The sequence below is a fragment of the Macaca mulatta genome, chromosome 2 (assembly GCF_049350105.2).
Source record: "Macaca mulatta isolate MMU2019108-1 chromosome 2, T2T-MMU8v2.0, whole genome shotgun sequence".
NCBI classification, from domain to species: Eukaryota; Metazoa; Chordata; class Mammalia; order Primates; family Cercopithecidae; genus Macaca; species Macaca mulatta.
In genome coordinates, this window is record NC_133407.1 from 18,098,878 (window position 1) to 18,120,493 (window position 21,616).

A 21,616-nucleotide genomic window follows, 5' to 3' on the forward strand; every position below is an offset into this window, starting at 1 on the left:
GTAAAATCAAAAGGCTCATTTTGAGGGCAGCATTTAAACAGGATTGTTAAATGTTACTAGGGCCCTTTCAAGGAAAGAAGACAACAGATGTATTGGAATATTGGAATATTATAGGAAGATTAATAATAATAATAAAATCAGATGTGGAAATATGAGCTATGTTTCAACAGTGGCTAATGGAATCAGGAACCAAGGACTGAGAGGAAGGAGAGGTACTGGCAGTAGAAGAGCAGGTTAGGACCAAACAGTGAATCCCAGGGAAAGGTATTTAGAGCTATGCCAAAGGTACTTGTCACACAAAGTGTGGTCTGAAAATGAGCAGCACCGTAACCACCGGGGAGCTTGTGAGAAATACAGAATCTCAGACCAGCTGACCTAGAATCTGCATCTTAAGAAGGTTGCCAGGTGGTTTGTGTGCTTACTGAAGCTTGAGATGCACTGCCAGAGGTGACAGACAACACTTTATGTAAGGTTTGGAGGTAAAGAAAGAGGTGAATAGGGAATGTACATTTTTAGGGATACTGGTGTTATTTCGCTTAATGCACACAATGTACTTCTATTACTGTCTCTTTACAGGAAAGAAAACTCACATCTGAGTAGGTTAATTCTATCACCCACAGTCTTGATTTAATAAATGGGAGAGCAAGAATTTGGAGCCTGGTGTGTCTAGCTCCAAAGATTGCCTGGTTCCATTTCATGATTGAATGATTTTATCAGTGTGGGATTTTGAAAAGTTAAACATAAGAGAGTCAATGAAGTGGGTTGAGACTGTTTTCTGTCAGTTAGAAAATACCCATCATGTTTTTGTGAGGACTGAATGAGGCAGTTTACGGAAGTTGTGAGATGTATGGTGGGTAGGCGCTTAGGAAATGAAATCTGCCATTAGTAGTAACTGAACCCTAGAGTCTTTGTTGCACTCCCCTCTGCAGTATATGCTTACATAACGTCTCTTTTTCCTTTAACATTCAAATATCTACGATCTGACTTGTTGTCCTGAGTGACTGTGGAAAGTCCGGTCTTTTATTTTATCCCCCCTCCAGGCGTATCTGAGAATGCCAGGGAATTGATTACAAGTTCTATGATTCCCACATGGTTTTCACTTGTCAACTGTACAGACATCTGTTTCATATCTCCTTCCTCAGTACTGTTTCACCCTAACAATGGAACAGGTATCTCTCTTAATTCCCCAAAGGACAATTAGGACCAAGGTTTGGAAAACAACAGCAGGAAACTACAACGCAGAGAATATGATTGGATTCTGAACAATAATTTTGAGTCTTTGTCCTGTGACTTTTCGCTTCCCTGACGCTTCCCTTGGCTTTGGTTTGCCTCGATGTTTCAGGGGCTACCCTCATGTCCCTCCACATGGATGCTCTGGTCATTTCTATGCTGCTTTGAAGACAGGTTCCCAACTTTCTCTTGGGCTCAGGAAGAAGGAAAAAGAGTCCTCATTTCCCTCAATGTGAGACTTGTCTTTTGTGTTTTCTTCCCTAGGACTCATAGAAATGAGAACCTTCATGTTCTTCATGGGAAATAGCCATCTCCAATCAAAGAATATAAACTGGCCTTCCATGTCTCGCAACACTCACCATTTTCTTTTCTGTCTGGCTAATTAAAACTAAAATGATACCTTACGGGGGACATTGAACTATCTTCAAAGAAAATAGTTCTTTGAAACTAACCCTCCAGCATCTCTTCCGTCAGGTCTAGATGTTCCTCGGATGTGGCTTGGTCTCCTAATCAATAAGCAGCTAGTTTTAAAAGACACATACTCATTAAGAAGGGATAGTATTCTTTTTAAAAGTTAATTCTTTTTATTGATACGTAATAGTTGTACATATTTATGGGGTACATGTGATATTTTGACACATGCATACGATGTATAATGTCCAAATCAGGGTAAACGAGATATCCATCACCTCAATTATCATTTCTTAAGAACAAACAACCTTCTTACAGAAGGAACTCTAACATGTAAACAGAACATTTAATATCTCAGCCTGAATTAGGCCTTCCCAAGGACAGTGAGTAGATATTTGAATTATAACTGCATAGCACAATGGGCTTAGTAAGCCCACTACACTATCTACTAGAACTGGCACATGCCATCACTCATAGAACAGATGTGTTTATGAGGGTCTCTGTGTGTGTGTATGTGTGTGTATGTGTGCATATGTGTGCTAAAAAGAACTACAAGGTTATAGAAAAATTTAGTCTATCCAATTGCCACATTCTTTGACACCATGTTGACACAATATGTCACAGAAACTGACAGCATCCAAACACTGAAACATAGCTGTTTCTTGATTTAAAGATCATATAATTAGAAGCACTCTGTGTTAAGGGTAAGGGGAGTGGTCTCCAAAGACGGTGCACATTCACCCCAAAGACAAGCTTTATAATCACCTTGAAAGCAAAAACTTGCTATAATCCTCCAAATGGTATGACACGCTTCAGCTCTTTGGATGTGTTTTTCTCCCTGGACTGCTCTATTACCCCGTGCCCTGTTGTTTGCTTTGGATACAAGATGAAGATTTTGTACTTGGACCTTTGAAAATTATTCAGGTCATGTTTAGCTACAGAATGTTTTGCTGCCTCCACCGGATGGGATCTATTTTTAAAATCTGGAGTTTGAAGGACTAAAAGGAAAGAGAAAAAATGATGCTTTATTGGTTTTAAGGCAGTTGTTTTTATGTTTTTGAAGTCATACACCCTTGTGTACTTAAAAGCAATGGGACTTAGCCTCTGAGAAATGCACTTACAGATGGCATTAAAGGTAGAGTTTAAGAAACCTAATGTATTTTTTTCAAACCTTTCCTGGACTCCCTCCATGGGTCCTCTTGGTTTAAGATTAGTTTAGGCAATATTTTAGTATCTTTCAGTGAAAGAAAATATTAATAACTTTAATAAAGAGTAAGATTTTATACCTATAAAAAGTAATCTCAACATTGGAGCCTTGCTTCAGTCTGAGGCAAAAGAGGGCCTTCATCTGTTACCATGATGGTTTCCCAGAGGCCAACGAAGTTGTTGACCAGATTTATCTCTGTAGCAGTTAATGCTGAATGTCTGTGGCTTGAATGGCTTATGAGTAAAAGCCATAAATCAGTTGTTGGGTATTGCTCATTTTTATGGTTTATTCTTCAAAATATAGCCAAAGACAGTAGCAATTTAGAGGATTTTGTTTCTTGGTGACCAGGTATTTCCTTTTCTACACATACATTAACTTGCCAAGGGACAGTATGTGAAAATCATCTCTGCTCTTTGAATACTTGCAGGATATTCTATCACTGTAACTGATGGAAGTTCTTCAAGGGAGCTTTTCTCACAACTTACCTTTTTCTTCTAGCAGAGGGATAATTTGTGAACATTCTTTGAAACCTAAGAGTTTGTTTTGTGTGTTGGTGTGTGTACGTGTGTCTGAGAGAGAGAGAATTTTACAAAATTGAGTCAAACTAGGATTACTGATTTGTGAACAGTGGGATATCAGTGTTTCTCAAAATAGTGGAAAAAGGTCAGCACAAAATTCGTAACACTTAGACTTTTAATAAACAAGAGAAATAATGCCAGATTTTAGAACAAGGGCTCAAGTAGCATAGACTTCAAAAGGTGCTTCTCTGAGGTGTAGGCATTTTAGAAGTAAAATTGTGAGAAGAGCCTCAAAGTGCATTTCCCTCTTAAGTGTCACCTCATTTTAAACCTTGAAGACTCAGGTATTACCATATCCTTGATATAGGATCATTGCTTTATAAAGTGTTCAAGTAAGGCCTCAAATGTTAAATAATGTTAATACAAAATAATTGCTTTAGTTCACACAAAACTTGAAATTATGTTTTTATTCTGGTCCAACTCACCAGCATATCTGACCAGGACTATAGCAGTTGACTTCTAGCATGGTCTTCCTTTTCCTGCCCTCGTCTCCCTATTATCCATTGTCCACAAAGCAGTCACAAAGGCTGATATCAACTTTGAGAACATTCAGGACTTTATATCACACTTGGAATAAAATCCATATTCTCTCTTTAGGCCTGGGTGACTCTTCTCGATCTAGCCCTTACCTCACTCTGGGAATCCCATTTTATACCACTTGTTCACAATGCCTCAGCCCCACTGGCTACTCTCTAGTCTGTTTCTTGAACAAGTTAAGGCCATATTTCCTAGCACTTGCTATATCCTTGTTTACAAATGTAAATGGCTGGCTTCATCTTCTCATTTTTGTCTCTTTTCAAAGTGACTGTGTCAGAGAGGCCTTTCCTGAACATTCATTTCAAACCAGTCTTCTCCACCCTTACCTTTCATCTTTTTTTTTTTTCTTCTGAGATGGAGTCTCACTCTGTTATCTAAGCTGGAGTGCAATGGTGCTCTCTTGGCCCACTGGCTCACTGCAACCTGTGCCTCCCGGGTTCTAGTGATTCTCCTGCCTCAGCCTCCGGAATAACTGGAATTACAGACATGCACCACCACACCCGGCTAATTTTTTATTTTTAGTAGAGATGAAATTTTAGCATGTTGGTCAGGCTAGTCTGGAACTCCTGACCTGCCTCAGCCTCCCAAAGTGTTGGGATTACCATGCCTGGCCCTCACCCTTCAACTTATCACCTTGCCTGGTTTTCCTTATAGCATTTATCACTGCTTAAAAATGCAGAATATATTTATTTGCTTACATGTTTATTTTTTACTTCCTTAACAGAATATAAGCTCTCTGAGGACAAGGATTTTATCTTGTCCAGTTATAACCCTAACCTTTAATACAGTGCCTGTCATGTACACAAGTACTGAAAAAAAAAAAGCTATTTGGATTATTAAATGAATGAGAAAGCAAATTTTCAATGGGATTTCACATTCTGGATCTCTTGGGATATGAAATGTGAATGGAAGGAAAAAGTGTGTTAATCTGTGATTCACTAAGCCTTCCTTAGGGTAGGGACAAACTTAAATCTTGCTCTTCTGTGAGCAGATGTAAGAGAGAGTCAATGGAAGACAGTCTGTGATATTTGGGAACGTCTGTCATCTCCAAAGTGAGGACAGGAAGAAGTGTCAAATGCCAGTGATAAGTGTGGAGTGGGAAAACATTGGAACACAGCAGTGCATCTCTCTGGCCATAGAACTTGACAGAGTCACTTCAGTAATTTTATCTCTTGTGCACAGGGAAAGACATTGAGCTCCATATTATCCGATGTGAATTCAAGTTGTGCCCTTGTTATCATCAGCCCCTGAAAACCTAGGCAAGGCACAGATACCTGGGCCTGATTTCTCACTAGTGAAATGGGAAGGATAATGAAAAGAGAAAATAATTTTTATTGAGTGCTTACTGTCTTCTAAGCCCTAAGTACATATTTGCATGTATTATTTGGTTTAGTTCTTATGATAAACCCCCATTGCTACACCCTTTTCCACCCCAACCCTGTGCTACAGATAAAGATACTGAAACTCAAGAGGGATTTGGTAATAATGAAAGAGCACACATGTAGCCAGTGACAGAGCTGGTATTAAAGCTTCATGTCAGTTTGAGCTTGTAACTCATGGTTTTAAAGGGTGTGCTGTGGGGTTTTCCCTTTAATATGATTGGGAGAACAAAATGAAGTCACCTTCCAGCTCTAATAAAATGTATCACAGTCTCTTGTAATTGTTACAAACACATATGCCTCCTCCATTAGAGTTAAAGTTGCAAACCTGTCCATAATTCAATTCAAAGTTGCAAACGTGTCCATAATTCACCTTTGTGTCTCCATTATCTAGCACAGAGCCTGGTTCATAAAAGGTATTTTTTTTTTTTTTAAAGTCTGTCTCTCTTTCCTTGCACCTTTCCTTCTCTCTGGTGACAGAAATTACATTTGCCATAACCCACAGGGTCATAACAAAGACATTCCTGGGGAAGGAATGAGAAGCAGAGCACAATCATCAAGTCTGTCTCTTTCAACCTGCTGATAATCCACACTGCTGTTCCAACTCCTGCAAATGCAGCTTTGCCAAGAACTTGGTGTGCTTTCCACAGCAGGTTGGTGTGAATGCTATGTTTAGAATACAACCATAAGCAGTCAGGGGTTTTAACATTCTAGAAAGTATTGTTAGTTCTGTCCAAACACAGAGCTTTGCAAGGTACAGGAGCAAGACCCCTGCCCACACAGTGTATTTGGATTCAGCAATGTTAATTTCACATAAGGGAAAAAGGGCTCTATGATTCCAGGACCAAGAGGTGGGGATTCAGCAAATACTATAGAATACACAAGCTTTAGAAAATATAGATTTTTTTTTTAGTGCCACCTACTGTTGAAGTTATGAGGGAAATCATTTATAGTTCTTATTTATTTTCTTGCTTCTGTATTAAGGCCCCAAAGACAAATGTAAACAGCTGTTCTCAGCTGCATGCTTTTGTTTATTGATGTTTCAAGTTTATTATTTGCGCAATATGTAATTTCTCTTTGAATCCTTTTACTTGTATAGATAGTAAATAATGATGTGAGCATCAACACACCAGGATGAATGAATCATTCTTGGGGACTAGAAAACTGCCACTCATTTTACAGATAGAAGAGAATAAAATTTCAAGAACAAGAAATGGCAGGCTTTACAACAGTAGGTTGGACAGTCAGGAGCAAGACTGAGAAACAAAGGCCAAACCTCAATATTCTCTCATCAATTAGTAATCAGAATCAGATTATGTGAAAATCCATTGGAAAGAAAACAAGAAATCAGGCTAATACTTCAAATGAAAAGTATGCTTGAGGAGTATTGAATTGTTTGCCTTGGCTGTCATCAGCCTTTTAAAAGGCCTTGACCCAATAGACAGTTGGGAACCTTAAGGCTGATCTCCTACTCCCTAAGCAAATAAGACTTCAGTGTAGTTAAAAGAGGTTGAGTACCAGGAAAGGAGAGGATGTGCCAAACTATTTGCTTTTTTATTAATTTTACTTCTTGGCCAATAAATGCCCATTACTTTGGAAATTTAAAAAGTCATTCTGTTGTAGAAAGGTACCAATTGTAGAAAGAGGCAAATGGTTTACTTCTTTTTTTTTTCTTTTTAACGGAGTCTCACTCTGTCACCAGGCTGCAGTGCAGTGGTGCGATCTCAGTTCACTGCAACCTCCACCTCCCAGGTTCAAACAATTCCCCTGCCTCAGCCTCCCAAGTAGCTGGGATTACAGGGGCACACCACCACGCCTGGCTAACTTTTTGTATTTTAGTAAAGATGGGTTTCACCATGTTGGTCAGGCTGGTCTTGAACTCCTGACCTCGTGATCCACCCACCTCGGCCTCCCAAAGTGCTGGGATTACAGGAGTGAGCCACCACACCTGGCTGAGTTTACTTCTTTATGTTGAGATTTTCTTGTGTGATTTAAAATTGTTTAAATTCTACAAATAAATATTGAGCAAGCCTACCCATGCACGGCACTCTGCACAGAATTATGGGGCTGGATGGAGCCCCAGAGATTACCCAGAATGATCCCTTAATTTAACCACAGAGGAAATGAAGACTCCAGAGGAAAAAAAAAAAAAAAAAAAAAAAAAAAAAAAGGAAAAAAACCAATATCTCTTTGATGTAGCATTCTCATCTAGTAGCAGCACTGTGACTTGAACCCAGCTCACTTAATTACTAAGTAATCTCAAGTTCTGTCTACCATTTGTTCCTACCACCACCGTAGATTTTCAATGCCTCACCTCGGATAAGGTCACTCAGCTAGCATATTGCAAAACACAGAGGCTTTTCTTTTTTTACTCTGAGTTCACGAGTCTTTCCACCTACCATATCACTTTTTGTATCGGATTTTAAAATAATAATAAATAAGAAAATGTAAAAAGTTACAATATGCCAATTGTGCCTTTTTGCCTCTAGACTCTATGCTGCAAAATATCTCAATTTCTAGTCTTAGAATGAAAATATATCCTAGAAACATCAGATGGCAAGATAAACCACAGAAAGAATCCCAAGGCATTTTGCTGATGAAACTGATTTTTTCATAGTTTCCTCTTTTGTTCTGAAAGGGAACAACTTGAACAGTAGTCTCATTGGAAAGGAGCGCCATATAAATTATTTTTTATTTGGTACCACCCGTCTATACAGAGAAACAACAAAAGCAGATTTTGACATGTTTATTAATTACCCAAAGCAATTTTTTAGTACTTTGACATTATTATTATTCTAAAGTCAACGTAGGAAATCACAGAAAAACTATTTCCCTTTAAGATGTACTGAGATAGTTGTTGTTTTAAAATATCTTCCAATTTTAAAAGATAGTATTGCTTTATTCTAAAATGATTTCTCGATCTCTTTTGCATTTTTTCCTTAATTGTTCACTTTATGGCAACAACTAGAATTCCGAAGAAAAGTACAAGGAGATTCCTGGGGAAAAATAAATAGGAAGCTGATTCTGAAAACAGAACTCTTCTCTTGCAAAAGAGGCTATAATTGGTGGTCCCAAACTCTTTATAGTTCCAATAAACAGACCTACACTTCAGAAAATGATCACCACCTACAAGGTCAGTGAGCCCAATGACCATGAGATCGTTACCACATAGGGGAAGATTTGGTTGGAATGGCATAAAAATTTAATTTATTGATAACTTAAATTTTTCCCATTATCAAAAAGGATGTGAGGTGGCATATAAGAACAGCCAAAGATGCATAAGGGGATCAGATGAGGAACAGAAAGTCAAACATGTTGAGGGCTATTCATTAACAGGCTAAGTGGCTGGCAGTTCTTGAGACAGCCTCTTCCACCTGGTCCTTCTGAAGAGAGTTCTGATTCTTTTTGTAGGTGTATGATTGTTCATGCCAGAACATGGGAAATTTCCTTCCGTCCCTCTCCACCCTCATTTTAATTTGAAGTACAACTTATATACAGTAAAATGTACAGATCATAAGTGTATACTTTGATGTGATTTGACAAATATATGCATTCATTTGACCCATATCCCAGTTAAAATATGGAAAAATTTCAGAAAATCCTTGTGTCTACTACCTCCTAAGAAGTAAAGTATAGTTGAAGAAATTAATTTATACATTTTTCCTAGTTACATGGCAACAATTTGGGGGCTCCCTTTAGTAGACACCAGGAGTAAAGAATGTGTGAAACCATAGCGCTTTCAGTGGTCTTGGCTGATTGTTTAATAAATTTCTGAAATTTCTGAATTGTAATTATTACCAACGATATTAAATAAGCTCTGCAAATGAGGCGGCATGTTCAGAATGCCTCGGATCTCAACATAAAACATTTCGTTTTCTTTCTGTGGGGCAATGGTGTTAATGTACACTAAACAGAATGGTCCCCAGTGCCAAGGGTGTTCCCTGTTGCAGGGCAGGAAATATTGGGAGCTACCCTTTTATGGTAAAAAAATGATTCTTCTGCTGGGTAAGCAAATAGCTCATAGCTCTCAAAGGAGGGAACTTAATTTAAGGAAGAATAAGCACTGGGGAAATAAAGTTTCACATGGGCAACTGGGCAGAATTCTGTGTGTTTTTATAGCTGGCTCTTGAAAAGTCTTCAAGCTGGATATTGCATTCACACCATAGAGTGGCCTGGTCACGTGACAGGCATGCTGAAATTCACTCAACCGAGGTTTTGTCAAAAGGCTCCCAAACGCTGGTCTCTGGTTGATTTTAGGGCAAGCAGTTACTTAATACGCTTAGTCTCTAGGGACCGAAGCAATACATAGACACCACCTACGGAATTCCACTCCCACCACTAGGCCTGTGAAAGCACTTGTTAGGGGAAAGAGAGAGAGAGAGATTTATCCTGCTTTCTTAAATTAAAGACGCCTTTCCTATACTAGGGCCTCCTGAGAAACATGAACTTTCTTTAACTGCAGTTAGTGCCAGCAGCAAAACACCAGCAGGGGAATTGTTTGGCTGAAGCTGGGCTGAGGTGCTGTAGCTCATTTCAGATTAATAGGCTTCTCTGGTTTCATTCCCAAAGTTTCCACCAATGGATGGGGACATTTTTCCAGTTCTAGAACCATTATCCCTGCCCCGGGCTGTCTAGTGTGTTTGTGTCTGCAGGAGTTGTCATTCGTTTATCTGGGACACACTTTTTAAGGGATAAAAGATGAAAGGATGATAGTTTTTTTTTTTCCTTTTTCTTTTTTTGCTGAGAGAATGGTCTGACTAAAATTTTTTGGTATAGTTGAAGAAATTCCTTGTATAACTTCAAGATTAACTTCATTATCAAGCCATTGCAGCTAAACAACGCTTAACCCTGCCCAAGAAGTTCTTGAAGGATGTAGGTACAAAGCGTTGAGAATACACATTTGGCATTATTCATGAGGCACCATTGTGTAAGAAAACATACTAGACTGGGCATCTGGGGGCCAGAGTTCTAATCTCAACTTCATCACTAAATTGCTGTGTCACTTGCAAAATGAGGGGAATTAGAAAGGGACATATTCTGAAGTCCTTTTCAGCTGTAAATTCCTGTGGAGATAGATAACATAAAATCAGATTCAATTTTATGGGGATAGATATAAAATTACAGGATTGGCATTAATGATGACCTGAGACATCGAATTTGCCAACCGCAAATTGCATTATGAAATGTGATTTTGCATTTTTGCAATGGTAGAGTAGCTTATGCAGGCCCATCATTGTGCCTAGATATCTATAAAAGCAGCATACAACCAACCAAACAAAAAAAACCCAAAACAAAAACATTTGTCTGAAGGTTCTGAAGAGCAACCATGATTTTGAAGAAAACTGCATCACGGTGACGCCAATAGTCCCAGTCAGTTTTCTCCTTGAGGCATCTACTAATTTGTAACAAGTGTATGTCTGAGAAACCAGGCAGAAAGGTGACAGACAGCTCAAGACTTTGGCAGTCTCAATCGCCTGAGAAGACAAAAATTGGAGATCAAGGTTACTAAGTGAGCCAGAGCTTGAGGGTTTAACGTCCCACAGGAAAGAGAACTATGGAAACGTGAATCTAAAATTCTGTGCAGGCTTTACCCTGAAAGCATTTGCAAAATCGTAAATTGCATAAAGTGAAAGTACACAAGAAAAGCAGAGAGCAGCGGCTTGAAGCTAAAATATAAAGCACAGCTTTTTAGCAGACTCACATGCTGTTAAGACAGAATTTGAATTTCAGGACACTTCAAAGCAGGATTCCTGGTAAGCATGTTAGGATCCTATCTGAGAGGCCTGGGAGGCTTTATCCTGGGGGTAAAGCAAAAACTATAAATAGACTAGATATCACAAAGACAAAACTCAGGCTTGAATCATCTCAACTCCTGGTTGAATCAAGGTGATCTGCCTCTAATCTACTTGCCTGCCAGAAGAAAATCAAATTTTCTCTGAGGAAAATAGCATCTCACAGAGCCTCTGCAATATTTTAGTCACAATGCCCAGCATTCATTCAAAGTTACCAGATACATCAGGAGACAGGACAAAATATGTGTAAGCTAAGAGAGAGCGAAAAATTTAAAAAGTCAAGAGAGAGTCCCATAGGTAACCCATGTATCAAACCCATGATTAGGCATGGAATTTAAAAGAAATACAATATTTATGTTTAAGAAATTATGTGACAAAAATGGAAAAGCTCATCAGAGAACAGAAATCTATAAAAATGAATTAACATGCAATTCTAGAATTGAAAATTTTAATACCTGAAATTTAGAACTTAGGTGGGCTTAAGCTCAGATTAGACACAGGAGAAGAAATTATGAATGAACTGGAAAAAAAAGTAAGAAATATCCAGACTCACATACATGGAAAGTAAGAAAAACTTATAAAGCACAGAAAAAAGCTCCTGAAGTGGAGACAGCCTCAACAGCAAAAAGCTAAAATATGTGACACTGACATTGGGATCAGGAAGTTTGTGGGAGCTTGAAGAACTATGAGGAGATTTTAGTGAAGACTGAAAAAGCGGTGAGAAAATTACTGGAGATTGAAAAAAGTGGTCATCCATGTTATGTGGTGTCAAATGTTTGACAACACTCATCAATGATAATGTTGGACATAGAAAACGTATTTAATAAACTCATGGAACCAGTGTAGGAGATTGATAGGCAGGATATTGAAAGTGTCATTTGGTTTCTTTTACCTACATATGATAAAGTACAAGAAAAGAAAGGGGAACTGAAAAAGGAACTGTTAACTTTGCAAGGAATATTAGACAAATACTTTAATAAGTAGCTAAAAATATTAAATAATTTAAATAACTACAACTCTTTTCTCTAGACTAGATGGTATTGTCCAAATATATCAGGGCGTATTCCCACTAAACATTACCTAAAGATCAAAATCAAGTCTAGGGTGAAGCTGTGAGACACTTCATGAAGACACTAAACATGATTTAATGTGGAAGCATTTCAGACGCTCTCACTTAATGAAAAGAGATTCTAGTAATATTGGATGCGTGCTTCAAAAATCTCTGCTAAACAAAAGAGCTTCTAAGTATCTTAAGAACATTGTCCCACAACACCCTAACAAATATTATAAGATATAAAGGAGACAATATTAAAGAAATATGTTGATGTGTTTAAAGTGGTTTATAATTTGGTAAATAAGAACCCCAATTTTAAATTTTAAAACCCACAATTTTAAAGGAGCTTTACCTGCTAGCACTGAAAGGAACACAGATGATTCAAAATGAAAAGAAGTCTGTGGGTTCCAACCTTCTCTGGATATCAAGTAAGCTGAGAAAGTTACTCAGCTGCAAACAAGGACCAGTCTTATGGAATGGTAACGATGACTCGGAATGTAAAATTAATATCATAGAGGACAGAGTTAAGAGCCATGGAGCGCTGTTCCAGTGAGCAGAACTAGCCTCAAAGCACACAATATTTCCTGCCTTCAGAGAAAGATTAATTCCTGTCATATGTTCAGCTGACTTGCAGAATTGCTTTGGACCAGTAATTACTATAAACCTCCCATTCTCTCAGTGTTTTGAAGAGAGTGCCTATAGCAGTTATTCTGTCTCCATCTCTCCACTTTATTTTGGGTGTATGGAGGGTAAATACCTTGTATTCATTTGTTTTTAAATGTATAGGTCTCCAGGTCAAGATAAAGCACAACTGAGAAGCTGCACCCAAAAAACCACATCTTGAGTGCCTTGACAACACCCGATTTTAATTTAGATGGTGGAATCTTGGTCTGTAAGCTGGAGCCTAATGCCATAATAGGATAAATGTTGGAGTCTTTGGGGGAGATGAGTGTATTTTTTATGTGGGAAGGATGTGGTTCATAGGCCTCTGATAAGCCATTCCTACCAATATTCACACCTCTGTGTAGTCCCCTCCCATACTGACCCTGGGCTTGGCTATAATACTTTCCTTGATCACCAGGAAATTACAAAAGTAACTCATGCATTTTTTGATAAATGCTTTTATGTTGATGCTTGACCGCATTAAATTTTTCCTTTTATTGGTCTTAGACTCTCATGACTTCAGAAAGTTCAAGGTGGACATTTGATAGGGCAGAGGAAGGACATCTAAAGAATCCAAGCAAAAACCAGAACTGAGGTCTCAGACACATTGCCCCATTAGAACCACTATGACTGCTCCTTAGCTATTCAAGTCATCCCAGCTTAGTCATCCCCATTGTGGTCTGACAAAATTCCTAATTCACAGAATTGTGAGTTTTTAAAAAGTGATAGTTCTTTTAATTCACTAACTTTTGGGATAGAATGGATAATTGAAACAGGAAATTTGGTCAAGGATTAAAAATGCCTAACATGTTTAATTTGAGTTCCTGAAGAAGAGAAGAGATAAAATGGGACTGGAGCGATATTTTAAGGTATATTGGCAGAACAATTATGTAAACCACCACCAAGACACAGATTTAAAAATTGCTGTGACTGCAAGACGATCAGTGAAAAATAGGACATACATAGGCACATTATTGTAAAACTGCTAAGTACAAAGGCAAAAATAGTTTCTTAGAAGTAGACAGAAAACCAAAGCATGCTACCTAAAAAAAAACAAGAATAACATTTTTTTCTTTCTAACCAAAATGATGGAAGCCATAAAATAACAGAATGGCATCTTGAGATAAAACAAAAACCCTATCAATCTGGAATTCCATGTAAATTATATGAAATATAAAAAATGTTTTAAAATACCCTTTAAAAATTAAGATAAAGACATTTTTAGGTAAGAAAAAGTCTAAAGGACTGATTCACTAGCAGGCTTACAACAAAAAACGTAACAGAAAAGTCTCTCAAGAAGAAAAACATAACCCCAGATAGAAGGGCAGACATCGAAAAGGGTGAATATTTTGATAATTTTAAACGTTTATTTTTTTTTAAGAGACAAGTTCTTGCTCTATTGCCCAGGCTCGAGTGCAGTGGCACAGCGATAGCTCACCAATCCTCAGGTTACTGAGCTCAAGCAATCCTCCTGCCTCAGCCTCCTGAGTAGCTGGGACTACAGGTGCCCACCAGTACACATGGCTAATTGTTTATTTCATATTTTTTGTAGAGATGGGGCCTGGCCATGTTGCCCAGGCTAATCTTGAGCTTCTGGCCTCAAGCAGCCCTCCCACTGTGACCTCCCAAAGCACTGGTTTTCCCAGGCCATTGGTCTCTTATGTTAGCCCTTTTATCAACATAACATGAAGAAACTGGTTTTCCCAGTGCTTTGGGAGGTCACAGTGGGAGGATTGCTTGAGGCCGGGTTGCTTGAGGCAATAATACTGCCTTGTGGTGTTTAAAATAAATGTATTTATTTTAAATTACAAGAATTAAATTACAAGAAAACAATAGTACAAAAGGTGAGAGGAGAATAAATGAGAATTAAATTGATACAAGGTTTTGCACTGTCTAGAAAAGGAAAATAGTACTAATTTATACAGACTCTGATAAGTCAAAGATACATATGGTAATTTCTAATACCACCAGAAAGTTGATAGAGAAAATTATACTAAACGTATTATTGAAGGAGGGAAATTAAATAACACAATTTATTTGATTATTTTGGTGGAAGGCAAGAAAGAAGACATAAAGAATAGAAAGCAGATTAAACAAAATATTACAAAGTATTATGGTAGATTTGAGCCCAAATATGTTAGAAACTACTAGAAAAAAATACTCCTATTTAAAAACAAAGATTGTGAACTGATTCAAAATCAAAACCCAGATATATGCTGTTTTTAATGCATGTACCTTAAATATGAGAAAAAAGGCAGGATGAAAATAAAGAGTAGAGGTAATTATGCAAATACCATTCATTTTTGAAAAACTGATGTAGTTAAATTATTATCTAATAAACTAGGATTTAGGAAATAATGAGGGAATTTTATAGTAATAAAAGAAGTGACAAGTCACATCTTGAATGATGTCATGAGGAACTCAGAGGATCCTTTCCCCAGTGAAACAACTGTAACTGGTGAAAATTATTAAATTTTAACAAAGGAAAAACAACACAAATCTATAATTTTTGGAAAATGTCTGAGGGCATCCAGCAAATGGAGACATATTGATTCAAGAAAATCTCCTAAATCTTACTAAGAACAGTAAAAATATGTGGCATTTGAACTAAAGACATGCTCCCTTCCCCTGCTCTCCAGCTGGGCATGACAGAAGCTGTACTCCAGCCAAGAGAAGTTGCAGCCAAGAGCACAGGACTTCCATTCCTCCCAGTTCCCTGTCAAGGGCTGTGGTATCTTCTCAGAAAGCACAGGCTGACAGCATTTCTCATTACCACCCCCAGATTTGTAGTGCAGAAGCTCTATTCCAAGCAAGAGCAGCTGAAAAGTCTGGGGCTCCCTTCTTCCATCCGCCCCCACTCACAGGGCAGAAGCTCTACCCCAGGTGTGACTGGGTAATAATACTGAGCCCTATTGTTAGAAGATAGGATCTTGTAAGGAAACAATTAGAATTAATAAATGAGCACAGTAATGTTCAAGATGTAACATAAATATGCAAAACCAATTGTATTTCTATACACTAGCAATTAATAATCTGAAGAAGAAATTAAGGATGCAATTCTATTTACAACAGCTTCAAAAGCTATAAATACTTAGAAATGAAATTAACAAAAGAAGTGCAAAACTTGTACTCTGAAAACTGCAAAACATTGATGAAAGAAATTTGAGAAGACTTAAATATTAAAAGAAAACCTATGTTCATGGGTTGGAAGATTTATTATTGTAAGACGGTAATATCACACAAATTGATCTACACAATCAATGCAATACTTATCAAAATTACAGATAGCTGATTTTTTTTCCAGAAATTGATAACTTGATTCTAAAATTCATATAGAGTGCAAGAGAACCAGGATAGCCAAAACAAGCTTTATAAAAAAAGAACAAAATTGGAGGGTTACAGTTCCTGATTATACAACCTACTTCAAAGCTACAAAAACCAAGACAATGTGGTAGTAGCATTTGGATAGACATACAGATCAATGTAAAAGAATGGAAAGTACAAAAGTAAATCCTGACATTTGCTGTCAACTAATTTTTTTACAAAGTTTCAACACAATTTAATTGGAAGAAAAAGTTTTTTCAATAAGTGCTGGGATAACTGGATACCCATATGTAAAGAATGAAATTGGATGCCTTCCTTATGCTGTGCACAAAAATTAATTTCAAATGAATTATAGACCTAAATGTAAGAGCTAAACTAAAATTATATACCCAAATTTAAGAGTTAAACTAAAAATCTCATAGAAGAAAACACAGGAGCATATCTTTATGATATACTTTCATGGCAAAGCCTTCTTAGATATGATACCAAGTGCACACACCAAAAAATGCATATGAATTGAACTTCATCAAAATTAAAAGCACTTTGCACTTTAAAGGACATTATGAAGCATCTGAGAAGACAACCCACAGAATGAGGGAAATTATTTGCAAATCATATATCTGGTATATATATGTATCTTGTATTTATAAAGAACCCTCACAAACCAATAATAAAAAGGCAAATAACTCAATTAAAAATTAGCAAAGGCTCGATTAGACTTTTATCCAAAGAATATACAAATGGCAAATAAGCATCTGAGAAGACAACCCACAGAATGAGGGAAATTATTTGCAAATAATATATCTGATATATATATATACACATACACACACCCACATATACACACACATATATATATGTATCTTATATTTATAAAGAATCCTCACAAACCGATAATAAGAAGGCAAATAACCCAATTAAAACTGAGCAAAGGCTCTGATTAGACCTTTATCCAAATAATAGATAAACGGCAAATAAGCACAAACAGTTTGGCAGTTTCCTAGAGTGTTAAACGTGGAGCTATTATACTACCCAGCAATTTTACTCCTAGTAATATACTCAAACAAATAAAAATGTATACCCACTAAAACTTGTACACAGATGTTTATAGCAGTATTACTCATAATAGCATAAAAGTGGAATTAAATAAAATGTCTACTAATTGAGGGATGTACGTAAAAATGAATATCCATAGGATGAATGGTTGTTTGGTAATAAAAAAGGAAGAAAATACTGCTCTATGTGTCAGCATAAATGAATCTTGAAATATATACTAAGTTTAAAAACCCGGTCAAAAAATCACATATTGTATGATTCCATTTATATAAAATGTTCAAATCTATGAAGAAAATATTAGAATAGTAGCTGCTTAGGCTGGAGTTTACAGTAGCAGAACAAAGAGTTACCACAAATGTCAATGAGTTTAAAATATTTTAAAATTGATTGTAGTAACACTTTGCAATTATGTAGATATACTAAAATCCATTTTAGTTTACATTTTAAAAGGATGAATTGTGTGATATGTAAATTACAGCCTAAATAAGGCTGGCCAAAAAAATGAATAAATAAGAACCAATTTACCAGAAAAATGTTAATACTCAATGTATATAATCTAAAATAAAGCCTCAAAATATGTAAAGGAAAAGCTAACAAAATTTAAAGAAGAAATAAAGTTCACAATCACAGTGACAAACAATGTAACCCTCTAAGTAACTATTAGAGCAAACAAATAAAAAATAAAAATAAAAAAGTTGATTTATTAATTGATCCAATTGACATGTACACACCACTGTAGCCAGCAAATGTAACGTCCACATTCAAGCACACAGGAAACATTCGGCAAACTTGATCATATGTGGAAGTGTAAAGCAAGTCTTGAGCTGTGAGAAGATTGAAATCTGGCAGGTTATTTCGCTCAGGGTAGAAATGAGCTAGAAAAGAAAAGAATTATTAAAAGCTAAGTAGATATTCTCAAGTGACGGAAAATTTAAAAACACGTGTTTAAAGAATCAATGAGTCAAAAAATAGTGACAATTAGAAAACATTTTAAGCTCAATGAAAAAGAAAACATATTACATCATATCTTTTAAAATATAAGCTAAAGCCTTGCTTAGAGGAAAATTTAAAGCCTTGCTTAGATGTATTAGAAACTAAGAAAGGCTGAAAATTAATGATCTAAAAGTATACACTCCAAATAATTAGATAAAGAGCAGCAAATTAGATCCAAAGAAAGTAAAAGGAAGAAAACAATGAATATAAGAAAGTTAATAAAACTAATGAAGTAGAAAATAAAGATATAATAGACATGACATTAGCAACAATCAAAAGTTGGTTATTTGGAAACATTATTAAAATTGACCAGATTCTGGTTTGACCATAAAGAAGGTAGTGAGAAGTCAAAAATTGCCAATATAATGAATGCAAGAGAGACATTATTACAGATACTATGGACATTAAAAAGGAAATAAGAGTATTTGATAAACAATTTTATTTTAGTAAATTTTAGACCTCATATCTAGTGAGCAAAGTTTTGAGAAAAACTATCAAAGTGATACAGGAAATAGATAATTTGAATAGAATAATATTTATTAAAGTAATCAAATTCACAATGAATAAAACCAAACAAAAAACTCGAGACCCAACTGGCTTTGCTACTAATGTTTTTCAAACATTCACGGAGAAAATGTCAGTCTTATACACACTCTGAAAAACAAGGAGCACTTTCCAACTCATAAGGTCAGAAAAATTCCGATAGCAATTCCTAACAGAGACATTACAGAAAGATTGATATATAATGACATTGACACTATAAATCAGTCTCTAAAGAACACTGGTGGAAAAATCCTAACAGAAACATTTACAAACTAAACCGATCAATATATAAAAAGTATAGCACCACAACCAAGTTGATTTCATATTAGAAAATTGAGGCTGATTGCCTTTCAGAAGTTCATCAGTGAAAATACACTCATTAACAGGCCTGGCTCACAGCTCACACCTGTAATCCCAGCACTTTGGGAGGCCGAGGCAGGCAGAGCACGAGGTCAGGAGATCGGGACCATCCTGGCTAACACGGTGAAACCCCTCTCTACTAAAAATACAAAACATTAGCCAGGCGTGGTGGCGGGCGCCTGTAGTCCCAGCTACTCGGGAGGCTGAGGCAGGAGAATGGCGTGAACCCGGGAGGCGGAGCTTGCAGTGAGCCGAGATCGTGCCACTGTGCTCCAGCCTGGGCGACAGAGAAAGGCTCTGTCTCAAAAAAAAAAAAAAAAAAAAAAAAAGACAGAAAGAAAAGAAAATATACTCACTAACAAAACAAAGAAGAAAATCATAATTATCTCCATAGATACAGAGAAAATTTTGGATAAAATTCAAAATATTCATAGTTAAAAACAACCTTTTAGTAATTTTGAATAGATGAGAACGCCTCAATCTGAAGACAGTATTAAATATAACTACAATAAAGGGTATAGTTAACGGTGAAATATTGGAAATATTACTACTAAGATTAGGATTGAGGCAAAGAAGCCCATTAGCACCACTTCTGTGTTAGGCAACATTCAAGACAGCCCCCCGTGATTTCCATATTCTGGTATTGATACCCTTGAATCATTCTCTCCCCTTGAGTCAAGGCTGGACTTACTGATTCACTTCTAATAAATATGGCAGAAGTGATAGAATGTTTTTCTGAGATGAGGCTGTAAAAAGACTATCGCTTCCATCTAAACACACTCTCTCTCTTTCTCTTGTGTGCCTGCAGGTGTTTTTTTCTTAGACCATTTTTCAGGGGAGAATCCAGCTGCCCTGGCTTGACATAGCCGTGTGAAGATGCTCAAGTATCGAAGATCCTAAGCCTGCCAACAAACACGTGAGTAGGTTCAGAAATAAATCACCTTTTCCACTCTTCCACTGGAGTCTTCAGTAAGACCACAGCTTCACGTAACTGGTTGACTACAATTTCATGAAACATCTTAAGCCATAGGCACTCAAATAAGCATCACCCACGTTATTTGCCTATGAAATAATAAATGTTTGTTGTTTTAAACTATTAAATGTCAAAGTAATTTGTTATGCTGTAAGAGGTAACTAATATAACTTTATTCACCATTGTCTCATAGGTCCTAAAATGGGAAGTAAAATAAGAAAAGATGCCATCATCGAACATATAAAACATGAGTACATTTATTACAGTTGCAGGTTACAAGTTAAACACACAAAGGTCAATCACATTATATTAAATAGACATGGCTGTAAACATATATTAGCAAGAAACAATTCAAAAATAAAATTTAAAACTGATCAAAAAGCACTTGTGATAAAGGAAGATGAAGCACTGATTGATAAAAATTAAAATAATTAAAGTTCTTTAATTTTTATCATCATAAAAATTAAGAACTTTTGTTTACTGAAAGACATTGTTAAATGAGTAAAAGGCTGGCCAGTGACTACAATAATATATTTCAATACAAAAACTGCATCCAAGAAATTTATGCAAACTACATAAAGAACACATACAAACCGAAAACCAAAAGATAGTCCCCCCATTTAAAAATAGCCTAAAGTATTGAATAAGCACTTCCCAGCAAAGGACATTGAAATAGCAAATAAATACATGAAAATTGCTTAACATTATTAGTCATCAGAGAATTGCAAATCAAAACTTCAATGAGATACCATACATAACAACAAAATGACTACAATTAAGAAAATAAAATGTTGCAATATGAAATGATGGTGACACTATGAACAGCTGGAACTCTTAGATACTCCTGGTGAGAAAGTCAATGTATACAGCCACTTTAGGAAACTACTGACAGTATCCTTCAAAGTTGTGTTTATACCTACTTTTTCATCTAGCAACTCCATTTTTACATGTATACTCCAAAGAAAAACTCAGATATGTACATCAATTGACATGTAAAAGAATTTTAATAACAGCATTATAAATAAGTGCCACAAACTGGAAGCAAACTGAGAGCAATCTGTAGTAGAATAGATAAATTATGATATGTTCACACAATTGCATACTATCCACCAAAGGAAATGGGTAACTTATTGTTGTAACAATAAGCTGAATGAATTTCGAAATTATTACGATGATTGAAAGAAAGCAGACATAAAATAGTACACAGTATTATCCCATTTTAAAAAGTGAAAAACCAGCGAAAACGAGTCCACAGTGTTAGAAGTTAGGATAGTTTTTGTATTCTGTGGTTGATAATCATGAGGGGTAGGGACATGAGAGAGACTTTTAGGATGCTGTAATCTTTTATTTATTGTTCTATGTGGTGGTCACATAAATGAGTTTATTTTGTGAAAACGTATTAAAACCTACCAATTAATGCACTTTTCTTAATGTACATTATATTCAATAAATGTTGACCTAAACATTTTTCTTAAATCTCTTAATTTTTCTTTTCAGAGAAAATACATTAAGCCAA

General features: G+C 36.3%; 1 long non-coding RNA gene across 1 annotated transcript in view; it reads right to left on the bottom strand.

The window, feature by feature from the left end:
• The window catches only part of LOC106997161 (uncharacterized), an 80,311-nt gene that overhangs the window by 49,235 nt on the left and 9,460 nt on the right, over positions 1-21,616 (bottom strand). The gene's annotated exons all lie outside the window — the stretch shown is intronic.